The sequence below is a fragment of the Symphalangus syndactylus genome, chromosome 16, assembly GCF_028878055.3.
Source record: "Symphalangus syndactylus isolate Jambi chromosome 16, NHGRI_mSymSyn1-v2.1_pri, whole genome shotgun sequence".
NCBI classification, from domain to species: domain Eukaryota; kingdom Metazoa; phylum Chordata; class Mammalia; order Primates; family Hylobatidae; genus Symphalangus; species Symphalangus syndactylus.
Window position 1 is genome coordinate 86,184,554 of NC_072438.2, and position 14,775 is coordinate 86,199,328.

General features: G+C 42.4%; 1 protein-coding gene across 3 annotated transcripts in view; it reads left to right on the forward strand.

Moving 5' to 3' along the window:
• RETREG1 (reticulophagy regulator 1) overlaps positions 1-14,775 on the forward strand; it is a 144,108-nt gene that overhangs the window by 108,504 nt on the left and 20,829 nt on the right. The gene's annotated exons all lie outside the window — the stretch shown is intronic.

The window sequence follows — 14,775 nt, forward strand, 5'->3', positions numbered from 1 at the left end:
TATGACTGATTTAAAAAGGAGTTTAAAATGTAAAAATATTAAGAATGCAGTCCTTTAATTCCAGGAAACATAATTTTCTTTGGCACGAGCTCACTCAAGAGAGGCAAATAACTTAAGGTCGTCTTAAAAACTTATGCCAATAAGTGCTTTTCTTGAATCAGAAAGTGGTGGCCTGAAATTTTTTAAAAAAGTGTTTCCAAGCACATCATGTAGAATCTACATGAATGTTTTAATGTTGGATTTTTAACATGAGATGATAGTTGTTGGAAATATAAGCTATTGAACATTTTAAAAAACCTTTTGCATTTTAAAGATTTGTTAAGCATTTCTAAAGGTTAAACATTGGAACAATATACCATTTTGATACTGTAAAACTTTTTAAAACCACAGTTCTTATTGTTGAAAATGTGATTACTTGGGCTCCCTTTACAGGGAGTACATTAATTGTATCACTATTTATATTAATATCTAACTCTAAGAAGGGGGAGATCAAGAGGAGGGAAAGAAAGCAGACAATTAATTCCTGCTCATATGAGCATAATTGTGCCTAGAGTGAAAGTCTGCATTTTAGCCCCATTGCTGTGAACAACTTTTGTATGAGTCAGTTAGATGCCTTCATTGGAACTCTAATTGGGCCATTGAAATTTGGATATGAAGTAGACAGAAAATTATTAAACAAGAAAAGGAGTTGGACAATTTTCTTGCCAAAGAAAGTGGAAACTGGTAACTCTCTAGGAACAAGGGCACCAAAATATATTTTTGTCATTGTATTAAAGACAAGCATCCCCTTTCAGCCATGGGTATATGGGGCATGTTTGTGTGTGTGGTAATTATAATCAGTTGTAGTAGAGTCTGTAAAAGCTGCTTTTCTCTAGTTTTCTAGTTTCCATTTTCTTACAAATTCCTTCCTAGTACATCAACATTATGTTGACATTTAATTGAACAATGAAACAACTTTCTATATAAAATGACACAGTAAATCAAGTACTTGAAGATGACATTTACAGAAATGCTTAGAGTGGGATATGGGTTAACTAGCTGGTTAAGAAAACATTTCCAGAAAAGTGTAAATGTCAGGTTCAGTTTCGAGATGATGGGTTGATTTACTTGTATGTATCCCATTCATGACATTTTAACATTTCTGGAAGCAGGACTTTTATTTTCCTCTTGGCACCTAGGCACTCCCACCAGCTCTCTATGTAGAATTTTGCACAGAATAGGCATTTTTAATACATACTTGTAGAATGAAATGGATTGGTAAGCTATTTGATATGTGCAGCACATATTTATGGGACCTACTCATTTTAGAGGTTGAAAGAGGGGGGAGATTTGGCAGAAATGTGATTAGGGTTGCTTTAATGAAATGCAATATTTTCACAATTAAGTAGTAATTATTGATAAATATTTTGAACCAACAGTTTGTGATATATACTAAACAAATATAAGAATTTTTTTCTACGAATGCTTTACTGGTTAACGAGGGTAACCAGATAAGAGTGTACAGATATTATATAGCTATACACTCACATAACCATATATTATACACATATATAATGATTATTATTACCAAGGATTAGTAATATATTGGAATGAAAATGGGAGACTCCCCCTCCTTTGAGGTAGCATATTCCTGTGCCACCTCCCCCTGCTACCTGTAGTTTTAATTTTGATAACTTTAAGGTTTTACCCATTGGTGGTTTTCTATACAATATACTTTGTCTTACTTCCTACATTTGTTTTTTCCCCTATCTGTGCAGAAAGAAGGGGCATCCCAGACAGGTAGAAGTTTAGAGCTAGGCTAGAAATAAAAGGTTACAACTGGCCTGGTGCCGTGGCTCACACCTGTAATCCCAGCACTTTGGAAGGCCAAGGCAGGAGGATCCCTTGGGTCCAAGGGTTTGAGACCAGCCTGGGCAATATAGGGAGACTCTGTCTGTACAAAAAATACAAAAAAATTAGCCAGGTGTGTGCTGCACTAGGGGTGCTGAGGTGGATCACCTGAGCCCGGGAGGTGGAGATTGCAGTGAGCTGTGTACTCCAACCTGGGTGACAGAGTAAGACCCTGTCTCAAAAAAAAAAAAAAAAAAAGATCACAATGGAACAGGAATTTGACTCTTGCTACCTTTGAGGTGAAATGCCATCGGACAAGTCTTTGGTGCCTTGTCTGAAAGAGAAATAACTGCTGGAAGTTGTTCATCTACTGACAAAGTGCGTTCTTAGAACTTGATTGCAGCAGGTTCTAGTTGAGTCTTACACTGAGGCTTTTTCATGTGACATCAGTCCCATTTTGGCACTTGGTGTCCTAGCTTGCTCTGGAACCATCAGTGAGCTAAATCTCAGTTTGGTTTTTAAAAAATCAGTGGAAGCCAAATGCTCTGCAGCTTCATAAGTGTATCTGGGTGTAGGGCCCAGGCATGCAGGGCAGACTGCTGTGTGTGCCCTGCTCTGATGGCCCCAAGGCACCATTTAATATTCACCAAATGGACTTGGTGAACCAACGGCCTGAGAGGGGGCAGGTCCAGGAAAGACCCTCCTCCTTGTGGTTTATCTTTTGTCAGCAACACGTGGTATTAGTAGGAGCCTCTGGAGACTCCATGCCCTTTTCCAAGGTCAAGAGACAGGGGAGAGGGTGAGCCTGAATGCCACTCTGAAGCAGGCGAGGAAGGCAGAAGCCTAAACAGGGAGCCTCAGGGGCCAGAGAAGAAGGAAAGAACAATGGGGGCAGTGATTAGGACAGCAGACAGGATCAAGAAATAGGAGGAAACATGTACCCTGGCCAGAGGCCTGGCTCTGCAATGGTTCCTTGGCCCCACCTTGGAGCCGGGGCCTGGGAGGGCCTCTGATGCCTTCAGCAAGCAGCCTGGGCTGAGGGGTATGGAAAGGGGGACAGTCCCTGTTCCAGCTGTCCTGAAGGGAGAGGGACCCTAGGCACCAAGACGGAGCTCTTCATGCATCTTCTTGTGGAAGCGCTTTCCAGCTAACTTCCCGGATAATTGTGTTCACACGTTCATTGCTTCACTTGGTAGGGCTTTATGGCACTCCCAATGTCAGCCAGCTGCGATGCCAGGAGCTAGGGTGATGTCAGGCCCCTGCTGTCATGGAGCACACAGCCCAGGTGTGGAGACAGACCCCAAGGTGAAAAATAAGTAAGCAAGAGTATTTCAGATAATAGGGCCTGAGGAAATGAAACTTAAAATGGTCTTGTGGGAGAGTACCTGGTGTGCAGGCTGGGGGAGGGGATTAACAGCAGAATGTCACCTGCTAATCCAGGCCCCGTGAAACATCCTACTGGACTTGTCATACAGTAAGGACTGAAAAGTTTGTCTGCAAAGGCCACTGAGTCCATACAACTGGAGTTTAGTAATACCAGTTTTGGGTCCTCACAGGCCTTTTGTGATTGCTGGACTCTGGAGCGGTAGGGCTGCCATACATTTGTGTTCTGGATACACGAAGGTTATTGTATTTAAGACCACCAAAGCACTTTTAAAGCCAAAACGTCCTTAGTAATTGCACTGAATTTTATTCTTGGAAGTTTAAAAGAAATTGACTTAAATATATTCTGCAATCCAGATGTTTTAATAATTCAGATTAGCCAGATTTTAGGCTTAATTTTACATTGTTGACAAAGCCTATTGTTGATACTACCGTTTCTTTAAAAAATCAGGTGAGGAGGAGAAAAGCCTGGCACAGGAGCCTGACCAGGGTGCAGCTGGGATTCCTATGAGCCAGCATATTTCAGCTTTTGTATGTTTGAAAAGGTCGCATGTGGCCTTTGGTTTTGAAACAGGTACAGAGAGCTGAAGTAAACAAAGTTCACACAGCCGTGAAGTGAGGGAGTTGCGATTTGAAGGCAAGTGGCTGACTCCTGAGGAGCCTGTGCAGTTAGACACATATATAGCTGTTATGTACTGGCAACACCCCGGGTGTGTTTAGCATTTAGAAGGGCAATGTGGGTGCAGAAAGGTCAGTAGGGTTGACACCCAAGGAGAAAGGAGAGAGTGGCCGAAGTGGGAGAGGTACATAGGAGTCGTCACTGGGCCATGTAGGCAGCAGTGTGATGGTGAATGTCATGGAATCTGCTCTCTGTGGTAGGGAAGCCCTGATCTTTAGCATTTGCTGATTCCTGTAGTGTAAATACACTCCCACTGTGGTTGATTTCACATCACCACGTGAAGTCACTAAAAGTGGAGCTGGAACTACTCACAATAGCAAAGACATGGAATCAACCCAAATGCCCATCAACGATAGACTGGATAAAGAAAATGTGGTACATATACACCATGGAATACTATGCAGCCATAAAAAGGAATGAGATTGTGTCCTTTGCAGGGACATGGATGGAGTTGGAAGCCGTTATCCTCAGCAGACTAATGCAGGAACAGAAAACCAAACGCTGCATGTTCTCACTTATAAGTGGGAGCTGAACAGTGAGAACACGTGGACACATGGAGGGGAACAACACACACTGGGGCCTGTTGGGGGATGGGTTGGGGGGAGGGAGAGCATCAGGAAAAATAATGAATGCATGCTGGGCTTAATACCTAGGTGATGGGGTGATAGGTGCAGCAGACCATCATGGCACACCTTTACCTGTGTAACAAACCTGCACATCCTGCACATGTACCCTGGAACTTAAAATAAAAATTAAAATAAAAAAAAGAGTGAAGCTGGAAAGAGAATCAAAATATTGGCTTTCATGAGCCTGCAGAGGTCAGTCCCAATACACCACCGACTGCGGGCCAAGATAAGAGTGAGCATTTAATTCTAACTGTGCTGTGGCTCCTTCATTTATATATCCCTAAGGTATAATAGACATTCAATAAAAGTTTGTGGAAGGAATTATTTAGTTTTCTTTTCTTTCTTTCTTTTTTTTTTTTTTTTTTGAGGTGGAGTCTTGCTCTCTCACCCAGGCTGGAGTGCAGCGATCTTGACTCACTGCAACCTCCGCCTCCCAGATTCACGCAGTTCTCTGCCTCAGCCTCCTGAGTAGCTGGGACTACAGGCGCCCGCCACCACGCCCGGCTAATTTTTTGGTATTTTTAGTAGAGATGCGGTTTCACCGTCTTGGCCAGGCTGGCCTTGAACTGCTGACCTCATGATCCACCCACCTTGGGCTCCCGAAGTGCTGGGATTACAGGTGTGCGCCACTGCGCCTGGCTTATGGAATTATTTATTTTTCTTCCACTCTTCTACCATAGTCATGGAAAATGTCTCTTAGATATGGAAAATGTTTACTACTTTTGAAATCCTATTTTGTCCCAGCTGGGCTAATATTTAAAATTGATTAAGAACATGTAGAACAATGCAATCTTTTTGATGCAAGAGAGTTTGTTGAGTTTGTTTTGCATGAGCTATCTGAATCACCAGTTAATAAGCGGTGTGCTTCCTAAACCCTTGCAGTGCCCCAGTGAGTTTCCTGTAATCATACCCCTGTGAAAGCTGATTTCTGTTTTATAAACACAGAGTGACTAATTCTTTGCTATGTAAAATGCTATGAAGGTTTCTCTGGTTTACCATGCCCAAGGAGGGCTGCAGCTGCTATGTGTGGCCATGGGGAGGGTCTGTCGTTGGTGACTGACAAGACAAAAGCCTAATTGTGTGGGCTTCCCTTTATTCCCAGCCTCTTCTCTCTCTATGGCAAATCTGTGTCTAAATCCATTAGAGTGTCTTGCTGCTTCTCCACAGTGGGCTAATCTGGGTCCTGCAGAAACTATGTAGGCATGAAGTCTTGCCTGAGGGCAAGTCTGGTACACCACTATTCATATATTTTAAAAACAACGTCTCTTTAAACAATTTTCCCACTAAAGGATGTTATAGGTGTTCATTTGGGAAGATAAAAATAGTATTGGGAAAAAAATATAATGGTGAACAGATCAACTGTAATCTTAATGCCTCGAAAAAATACTGTTACACTGTCTTCTAGTTCTTCCTGGATATATTTTCTTGGCAAAGTTATAATAAGTATCTCATATGTACAATTTTGTCTGCTGCCTTTTTCTCTCAGCAGCATTTCTCAGTGGCATCTAGACATTTTGGAAGCATTTTTAAATGCCTGCAAAAATATCCTATCCTTTGGATTGACCCACGTTTATTATTGCGTTTCTTAAGGCCTGGGCCCAGAAGCTGGGAAAGCATCATTCCCACCATATTCAACTGGTCAGGCAGCCCAAGAGCCCTGATTAGAGGGGAGGGGACATAGAGCCCACTTTCCCTTGGGAAGAATGTCAAAGAAATTGGGCTTTAATTTACAACTAACTGAAAGAAAAAAAAATGCTTACTTAGGCCGGGTGTGGTGGCTCACACCTGTAATCCCAGCACTTTGGGAGGCCGAGGCAGGTGGATCACGATGTCAGGAGATCGAGACCATCCTGGCTAACATGGTGAAACCGTCTCTACTAAAAATACAAAAAAAATTAGCCAGGCGTGGTGGCGGGCGCCTGTAGTCCCAGCTACTTGGGAGGCTGAGGCAGGAGAATGGTGTGAACCCGGGAGGCGGAGCTTGCAGTGAGCCAAGATTGTGCCACTGCACTCCAGCCTGGGCAACAGAGTGAGACTCCATCTCAAAAAAAGAAAATGCTTACTTAATATTTATAGCTATAAAATTTTATCAGTTGTTAGTGGAAAGGATATCTCTGGTAGTACTTGCCATCTGCTGCTCTCTTTTCTTAAAAAAATGCAGGCCAGGCTGGGTGCGGTGGCTCATGCCTGTAATCCCAGCATTTTGGGGGGCCAAGGCAGGTGGATCATTTGAGGTCAGGAGTTCAAAACCAGCCTGACCAACATGGTGAAACCTTGTCTCTACTAAAAATACAAAAAAATTAGCTGGGCGTGGTGGCACATGCCTGTAGTCCCAGATACTTGGGAGGCTGAGGCAGGAGAATTGCTTGAACCTGGGAGGCAGAGGTTGCAGTGAGCCAAGATCATACCACTGCACTCCAGCCTGGGCAACAGAGAGAGACTTCGTGTTAAAAATAAATAAATAAAAATAAATAAATAAATAAATAAAAATTGCAAGCCAATGAACTCTCTCCCTAACAGAATGATGCGTAGTCACTTGATGAATAGCTCTTCTACATGGAATAACTTTCCAGTTAATTGAAGTTTGCATTTTAAAGTGTAAACACTGAATGATTTTAACCATTTTAACCATCCTGCTGGGTGACTGTGAGCATGGGTTTTAGAATGATGCAATGCTGTTTTTACTCCTGGCTGCAAATCTCAGCCTTAACCAGGTACTGGCTATGTGATGTGGGGTAAGCTACTTAATCTCTCTGAATTTCATTTTGTCATCAACAAAATGGGGATAATAATACCTACTTTATAGGTTTGTTTTATAGATTAAATATGGTAAGCCACATTAAATATTCACTTTAGTGAATGGCTCATTGTTAAGTCCTCAAAAGTAGTTGTTAACAATAATAAATGATACATAAGTTATACATTTCCTTAAGCAATACAAGATAGGTCACACTGGGTGGAAACACCTCAAACCATCTGTGGTTTACCCCTAGAGAAAATCCTGATTGCCAGACATAATATATAGGGCAGGTCCTTAACGTGTGGTCTACCCACTCTCTCTAGGTGGTAATCTCCTCTAGGGGGTGTGCAAAGTTACCTGGGGCCCCTTTTCAGGAGAAGCTCCAGCTCCCTAAACAGCTCCGGAGTGCATTTCTGGTCAGTCTGGTCGAGAGGGTCTGTGGGCTCTTTGTGGTTTGTTCAGCTTGTTTTGACACTTCCTAGGACTGCTTTAATGCACGTGGACATTGATATTATGCCATGAAAGTATTTACTCTTCAGGGGGAAAGCAAAGATGTCTGCCCAGTGCATCTTATAGAGAGATGAGTACCCACACGGCGAATTTCAGGCTCAGGACATCCATATGTCTTTTGTGCAGTTGGTTTGCTTTAGTCTTTTAAGCACTCTGAATCTTCTGACTGGTCCTATTTCCATTTCTGATTGAGCCATTTGGAGGTTTGGAGCTAAAATTTCAGCTCTCCTGTAGCAAGTGTGTAGAACCCTCTGGAATGCACTCCTGTATGGTCTTCTTCCACATGACATTATTATTCTTCTTCCTTTCAGGTTCTTTAGCCTCACAGTCTCTCATTCACCCATTCTCTCATCTCTCTCTTTGCTCTCCTTGTACTGTCACACCAGTAAACTGCCTTCTTAAAACCATGGCACCTGCTGTCTCTGAATCCCAAATTGATAAAGGCATGAGGCAAAACCTGGATGTAGCAATGCATTGCAATTCATCCAGGTCACAAAGCATCCTGAGGCAGAAGTTGGGCAATGGTGGTGTAGGCAATGTCCCAGCTGTCCCTGGGAGAAGCCCATGAGCTCTGTGCATGTGTCAAGAGGACAGTTGTGTTGCTCCACTTCATATGGACAAGCTCACCCTCTTATTAGGGAGACGGAAGAAATGACAGTCTTAAAGGGAGGCTGCCATGGTCTTTCAGGCCAGGCCACAACCTCTGTCCTGCTTCAGCCTCATTTTTGCAGAGCTGGCCTGCCCTAGGTGTAATTGTTACCTGCTGGGTAAATACCATGGAGACTATAAAAGATGTTGCTCTGTGGCCCTTAGTTGTGTCAGTGAGGGGGCGGGAGGGCATTACCAGACTGCAGATTCTTTGCTTTGGAAGGGAGGATTGCAGTTGTGAGTGCCTGATATGGGAACAGTTGAGGGAAAAGGTCGAAGCCCAGAATGTTCTCTCACTAGTAGCAGTGATTTATGAAGGGTTGGTATGTCCCCAACATGCAAGTGTTTCATTGGTGAAGCCTGGCACTTCCAGAGTTGGGCAGACACCCACATATGATGGTGGTGGTGGTGAATGAGTGTCACGTGGTAATTACCATCAGGAATGGCCTCCTTGCTAGCCATATAAACAAAACAGAAGGAGCTGTGCACAAATGTTACTCTGACTCGAAGTGACATTGCCTGGTGATAGTTTGGTTGAATTGTAAGCAAGTGCTTCATTTTGAAAAGAAAGCAAACCCATCTATTGGTGCAGAATCTTAAAATGATACCTCTAAAAATTATAAACTATTTTAGATAAGGTAAGGGGGTTATGAATGTGTTTATGTTTCTTAGAAATTACTAGTTTCTACTGCTTAGAACATTCTCTCCAGGAATCACAAATTATATGGCACATATATGTTTCTGGAGTAGCTTATAACATTAGTGGTGGATAACTTTCCCTCAAAAGTAACTGGGATAGACACTCCATGATTGAAGCAAACGAAATGTTAATTCTAAATACAGTTCATACGCCACATAAGGACATGGCTGCATATGTGACAGTGGTCCCGTGAGATTATACTGGAGTGGAAAAGTCCCTGTTGCCTGGTGATGTCTTCATCATCCTGTCCCTGGTAGGCCAAGGCTAATGTGTGTGTTTGTGTCTTAGTTTTTAACAAAAAATTTTAAAAAGTAAAAAAAAAAGTCAAAAGTTAAAAATAGTAAAAAAGCTTATAAAACAAAGATAAAAAGAAAGAAAATATTTTTGTACAGCTATACAATGTATGTTTTAGGGTAAGCGTTATTACAAGAGTCAAAAACTTAAAAAAAAATAGAAAAGTTTATTAAGTAAAAAAGTTACAGTAAGCTAAGGGAATTATTAAAGAAAAATTTAAAGAATTTAACTCAATAAGTGTACAGCGTTTGTAAAGTCTACAGTAGTGCACAGTAATGTCCTAGGCCTTCACATTCACTCATTGCTCACTGACTCACCCAGAGAAAGTTCCAGTCGTACAAGCTCCATCCAGGGTAAGTACACTATATAGGTGCACCATTTTTTTTCTCTTTTTTTTGAGACAGGGTCTCGCTGTGTTGTCCAGGCTGGAGTGCAGTGGCATGATCTTGGCTCACTGCAGCCTCAACCTCCTGGGCTCAAGTGATCCTCCTGCCTCAGCCTCCTGAGTAGCTGCAACTACAGGCATGCACCACCATGCTGGCTAATCTTTGTATTTTTTGTAGAGATTGGGTTTTGCCATGTTGCCCAGGCTGATGTTGAACTCCTGAGCTCAAGCAATCCATCCACCTCGACTTCCCAAAGTATTGGGATTACAGGCGTGAGCTACTGTGCCTGGCCCCATTTTTAAAAAATCTTTTATTCTGTATTTTTGTTGTACCTTTTCTATGTTTAGATGCACAGATACTTACCACTGTGTTATAATTGCCTGCAGTATTCAGTACAGTAGTGTGCTGTACAGGTTTGTAGCCTAGAAGCAATAGGCTGTACCCTATAGCCTCGGTGTGTAGTAGGCTATCCCATCCAGGTTTGTGTAAGCACACTCTGTGGTATTCACACAATGACAGAATAGCCTAAGGATGCATTTCTTAGAACATATCCCCATTGGTAAATGATGCATGACTGTAGTCACAGTTTCTCTATTCCGAAATACTGTGAAAACTTCCTTTTGGAAGCATAGTTGTTTGTGCTCAGGAAGGCTTTGAGATACACTTCATTATAAAGTGAGTGCATAGAAAAATTATAAACCTAGAATGAATTGACTTCTTGCTGAAACAAGAAGAGATTTGCTCGATAAACTAAGGTACAACAAACATTGGCACTGATGATAAAGGAGGTAACCGATAATCCTTTTTTTTGGGCATAGGAGAGGGGAAAATTGGAAGCTGTTGTGTCCCATAAGGCAAGTGTTGAGGGTTTGATGACTTCATTCTCTCATGCCAACTCCTATAAACTGGAAATGGTGCCTGGAGCTCTAATAGGATCATGAGGCCTTGTTGGGAAATTTCTGGAAAGAGTGCTGCGACACATTAGTGTGGTCTGCCATGCATGGCAACGGTGGAATGTTATATGCCTATCCCGAGATGAGGACAGAGGTTGATAATCTTTCTCTTTATTTAGATAAACTTTCAAAGACCTTATAAGTGGTCAGTGATGTTGATGGGACCTTGACTTCTATCCCCCCCAACCCCTGTTAGTTAACCAATGTTGTAAAGCTTATGACCTTGGCAACTTTACCCAGGAAAATCTGAAGGTTAGGTGCCTCCCTGCTAAAGCCCGGGTTAACTGCTAGGCAGGGGATATTTTAAGATCAGAGGAAAGCCTTCGTCATTGTAATACTTTACATGTCCAATCTGACATAGCAGCTTTGCCAGTAGCGTGACAAGAAATTGTGTGCACTTATTTCACTTATTGTTAGCCAAAGGACAATTTTTCATCCAACTTCCATAGAAGAACTTGTTTCATCTGGAAGAGAATGGGCTTTGGAGGCTGGTGGATTGAGGCTGGAGACTGGGTTCTGATCCTGGTTGCCTCTTCTTGGCTGTGTCTGCTTTCTTATCTGGAAAATGGAGGCATTTTACCCACCTCGTCAGATTGTTGTGGGGATTAGAGATAATGATAAAGCTCCTAATGTCATGCCTAGCACTCAGTGTGTGCTCAATAAATGGGAGGTGCCATTAGAGTAGAAGCTCTCTTAATAGTTCCTAGTAGCTTGTGGAATTAGTGATTTTCATCACCTTTGTATAGCCATGTGTCTGAACCTATGACACCCTGAACTAGCAGACTCCTGTGCCTGGGCCCAAATCCACCCTGCAGCCTGATTTTGTATATGAAGTTTTACTGGATCACAACCATGTTATTTCATTTTCATATTGTCTATGGCTGCCTTGTTGCTACAGTGGCAGAGTTGTATAGCCAACAAAGCCAAAAATATCTACTATCTGGCCCTTTAGTGTCTAACGGCTTCTACCATTTGAGTTGCGTGCTTGCTGAGTCAGTTGTGTTTATTCTCAAATCACTTTGTGCCTGTTGTTTCCATTGTAATTGCATAAAATTATGTAAACTGATGAAATAAGGGATCAAAAAGAGAATTGTTGTGGCAGATTCTGTTGGTTGTTTCCAAATACCCAGCTTCCCTTTCTTTTTTGGGTAATGGAATTCTGAGTTTCAGCTGGGTGGTGGCCACCAGCAATTGAACGATGTTTCCTAGGCTCTCTTGCAGGTAGACATGGCCATGTTTTTATGTTCCAGCCAGTGGGAGGTGAATGGAAGTTGCACAGGCAACTTGCAGGCCATGACTTTAAAGAGAAAGGGGAATTATCTTGGCTTCTTTTTACCCCTTCCTGCTGGTGGCAGTGTGGATGGGGCAAGGTCCATGGGGTGAGAGTGTGATTTGACAGTGTCTGAGCAATGAGATGGAAAGGGCCTGGGTCTCCAACATTATGGATGTCCCATATCAGCCTGGGACTTCTATGCTCTGCTGTGACATAAGGGAGAAATGAACTGCTGTCTTGTTTAGACCACTGTTGCTTTGACATTTGATGTGATAGGAAAACCTATATTGTAATACGTATAGCTGTTTATGAAAATTAAGTCAAATGCATTGGAGAGAGTAAGAGCAAGTTGCTAATACTACTTTTTTTTTTTAAGTGTGGATAAAACTAAAAAGGTTTGGGGGGATGAGCAGAAAAGTTTAGAATGATCCTTTACTTGGGTTTGACTTCTGTCATTAAATTCTTGCTCCTTTTTTAAATAAATAAAACTAGAAATCATGCCTAATACATCAATTTGTTTGAAGCCCTGAATCAATTGGCAATTTGATAACCCCCTCAGTCACTGCATCTAAGTGAAGATTTATTGGATTGAATCGAATACCACAGGGGTGGACTGCTAGGTTTGTTAGTCTCCAGTCAGCACTCAACTTACACCCTGAGTCTAAGAATATTCACACCTATCTCTTTTTTTTTTTGACGGAGTCTCGCTCTGTCACCCAGGCTGGAGTGCAGTGGCGCAATCTCGGCTCACTGCAAGCTCCTCCTCCTGGATTCATGCCATTCTCCTGCCTCAGCCTCCCGAGTAGCTGGGACTACAGGCGCCTGCCACCATGCCTGGCTAATTTTTTGTATTTTTAGCAGGGGCGGGGTTAACACCACATGGGAGCCACCAAGGCTTATGGCTTGCACCTTCTGAAGCAGCAGCCCAAGCTGTACCTGGGCCTCTTTGAGCCATAGCTGGAACTGGAGTGACTGGGATGTAGGGAGCAGTGTCCCAAGGCTGTTCAGGGCAGAGGTGGCCTGGGCCTGGCCCACAAAAACCATTCTGTCATCCTAGGCCTCTGGGCCTGTGATGGGAGGGGTTGCTGGATGGTCTCTGAAATGCCTTTGACAGTGGGGCTTTTCATTGACTTGGCTATTTGCACTTGGCTCCTTTTTACTTATGCAAATATCTGCAGCCTGCTTGAATTCCTCCCCTGAAAATGGGCTTTTCTTTTCTACCACATGGCCAGGCTGCAAATTTTTCAAACTTTTATGGTCTGTTTTACTTTTAAATGTACGTTCCAGTTTCACATTATTTCTTTGCTCACACATATGAGCATAGGTTTTTAGAAGCAGCCAGGCTACATCTCGAACACCTTGCTGCTTAGAAATTTCTTCTACCAGATACCCTAAATCATCACTCTTTAAGTTCAGAGTTTCACAGGGCAGGGGCACAATGCAGCCAGTTGCCTTGCTTAAGGCATAGTAAAAGTGACCTTTGCTCCAGTTCCCAATAAGATCCACATTTCCATCTGAGACCTCATCAGCCTAGTCTTCATTTTCCATATCACTACCAGCATTTTGGTCACAACCATTCAAGTCTCTAGGATGTTCCAAATTTTCCTTCATCTCTCTTCTTTTGAGCTCTCCAAACTCTTCCAACTTCTGCCTGTTACCCAGTCTCAAAGCTGCCCCCACTCTTTGGTACCAATTTTCTTTCTTGCACTGCTATAAAGAAATATCGGAGACTGGGTAATCTATAAGGAAACGAGTTTTAATTGGCTTATGGTTCTGCAGGCTCTACAGGAAGCATAGTGGCTTCTGCTTCTGGGGAGGCCTAAAGAAGCTTCCAATCATGGCAGAAGGCAAAGAGGAAGCAAGGCACGTCTTACATGGCCAGAGCAGGAGTAAGAGAGAGCGGCGGGGAGGTGCCACACACTCTTTAAACAACCAGATCTCTTGAGAACTCACTCACCATCATGAGCACAGCACCAAGGGGATGGTGCTAAACCATTCATGAGAGTCTGCCCCCTGATTCAACCACTTCCCACCAGGCCCCACCTCCAACACTTGGGACTACAATTTGACATGAGATTTGGTGGGGACACAGATTCAAACTATATCATTAACTTTCTACCATTTTTTTGTGTGTCATCTATAATCCCAAGTTCATTCCCATACCCATCTTCCCTGCATACTGTTGTTGAATATTATATTTATTAATTTACTATTAATGCATGTACTATTTACATAATAGCTTATTCTCAAAACTGCTATTGAGGGAGACTAAGGGCAAGTTTAGCAAGCATTGTCTTTTTTTCTGTGACTGATAAGGGTCTGATTCTCTTAGTAAGAGTGTATTCCTTTAAAAGCCTCTGATTATTTATGTGAACATAAATGAGAGATACACTCTTTAAAGGACTAATTTGGGAATATGACCCAATTAAACAGCCCAGCATCTTGACTGAATATCTCAATGTGTGATAGTCACTCCAGGTTTGCCATCTTCCAGGTTATTGCTTTTTATTACAAAGGCTGATTCTCCAAACAAAAATAATTTGAATTGGCCTTCATAATAAAAGCACTTTGGAGAAACTTGAGAATTCAGTGTTTGAGTTGTATATACCTGGTGCTCAGGCCCAGTGTGATGGGTACCATCTCTAAAAAGCAAAATTAGGAACAATATTGTTAATGACTTTTTTTTTGTGCTGTAGGAAACAAATTTTTAGTATCCTCACAGGTTTCATATAAGTAGGCCAAATGTTACAATG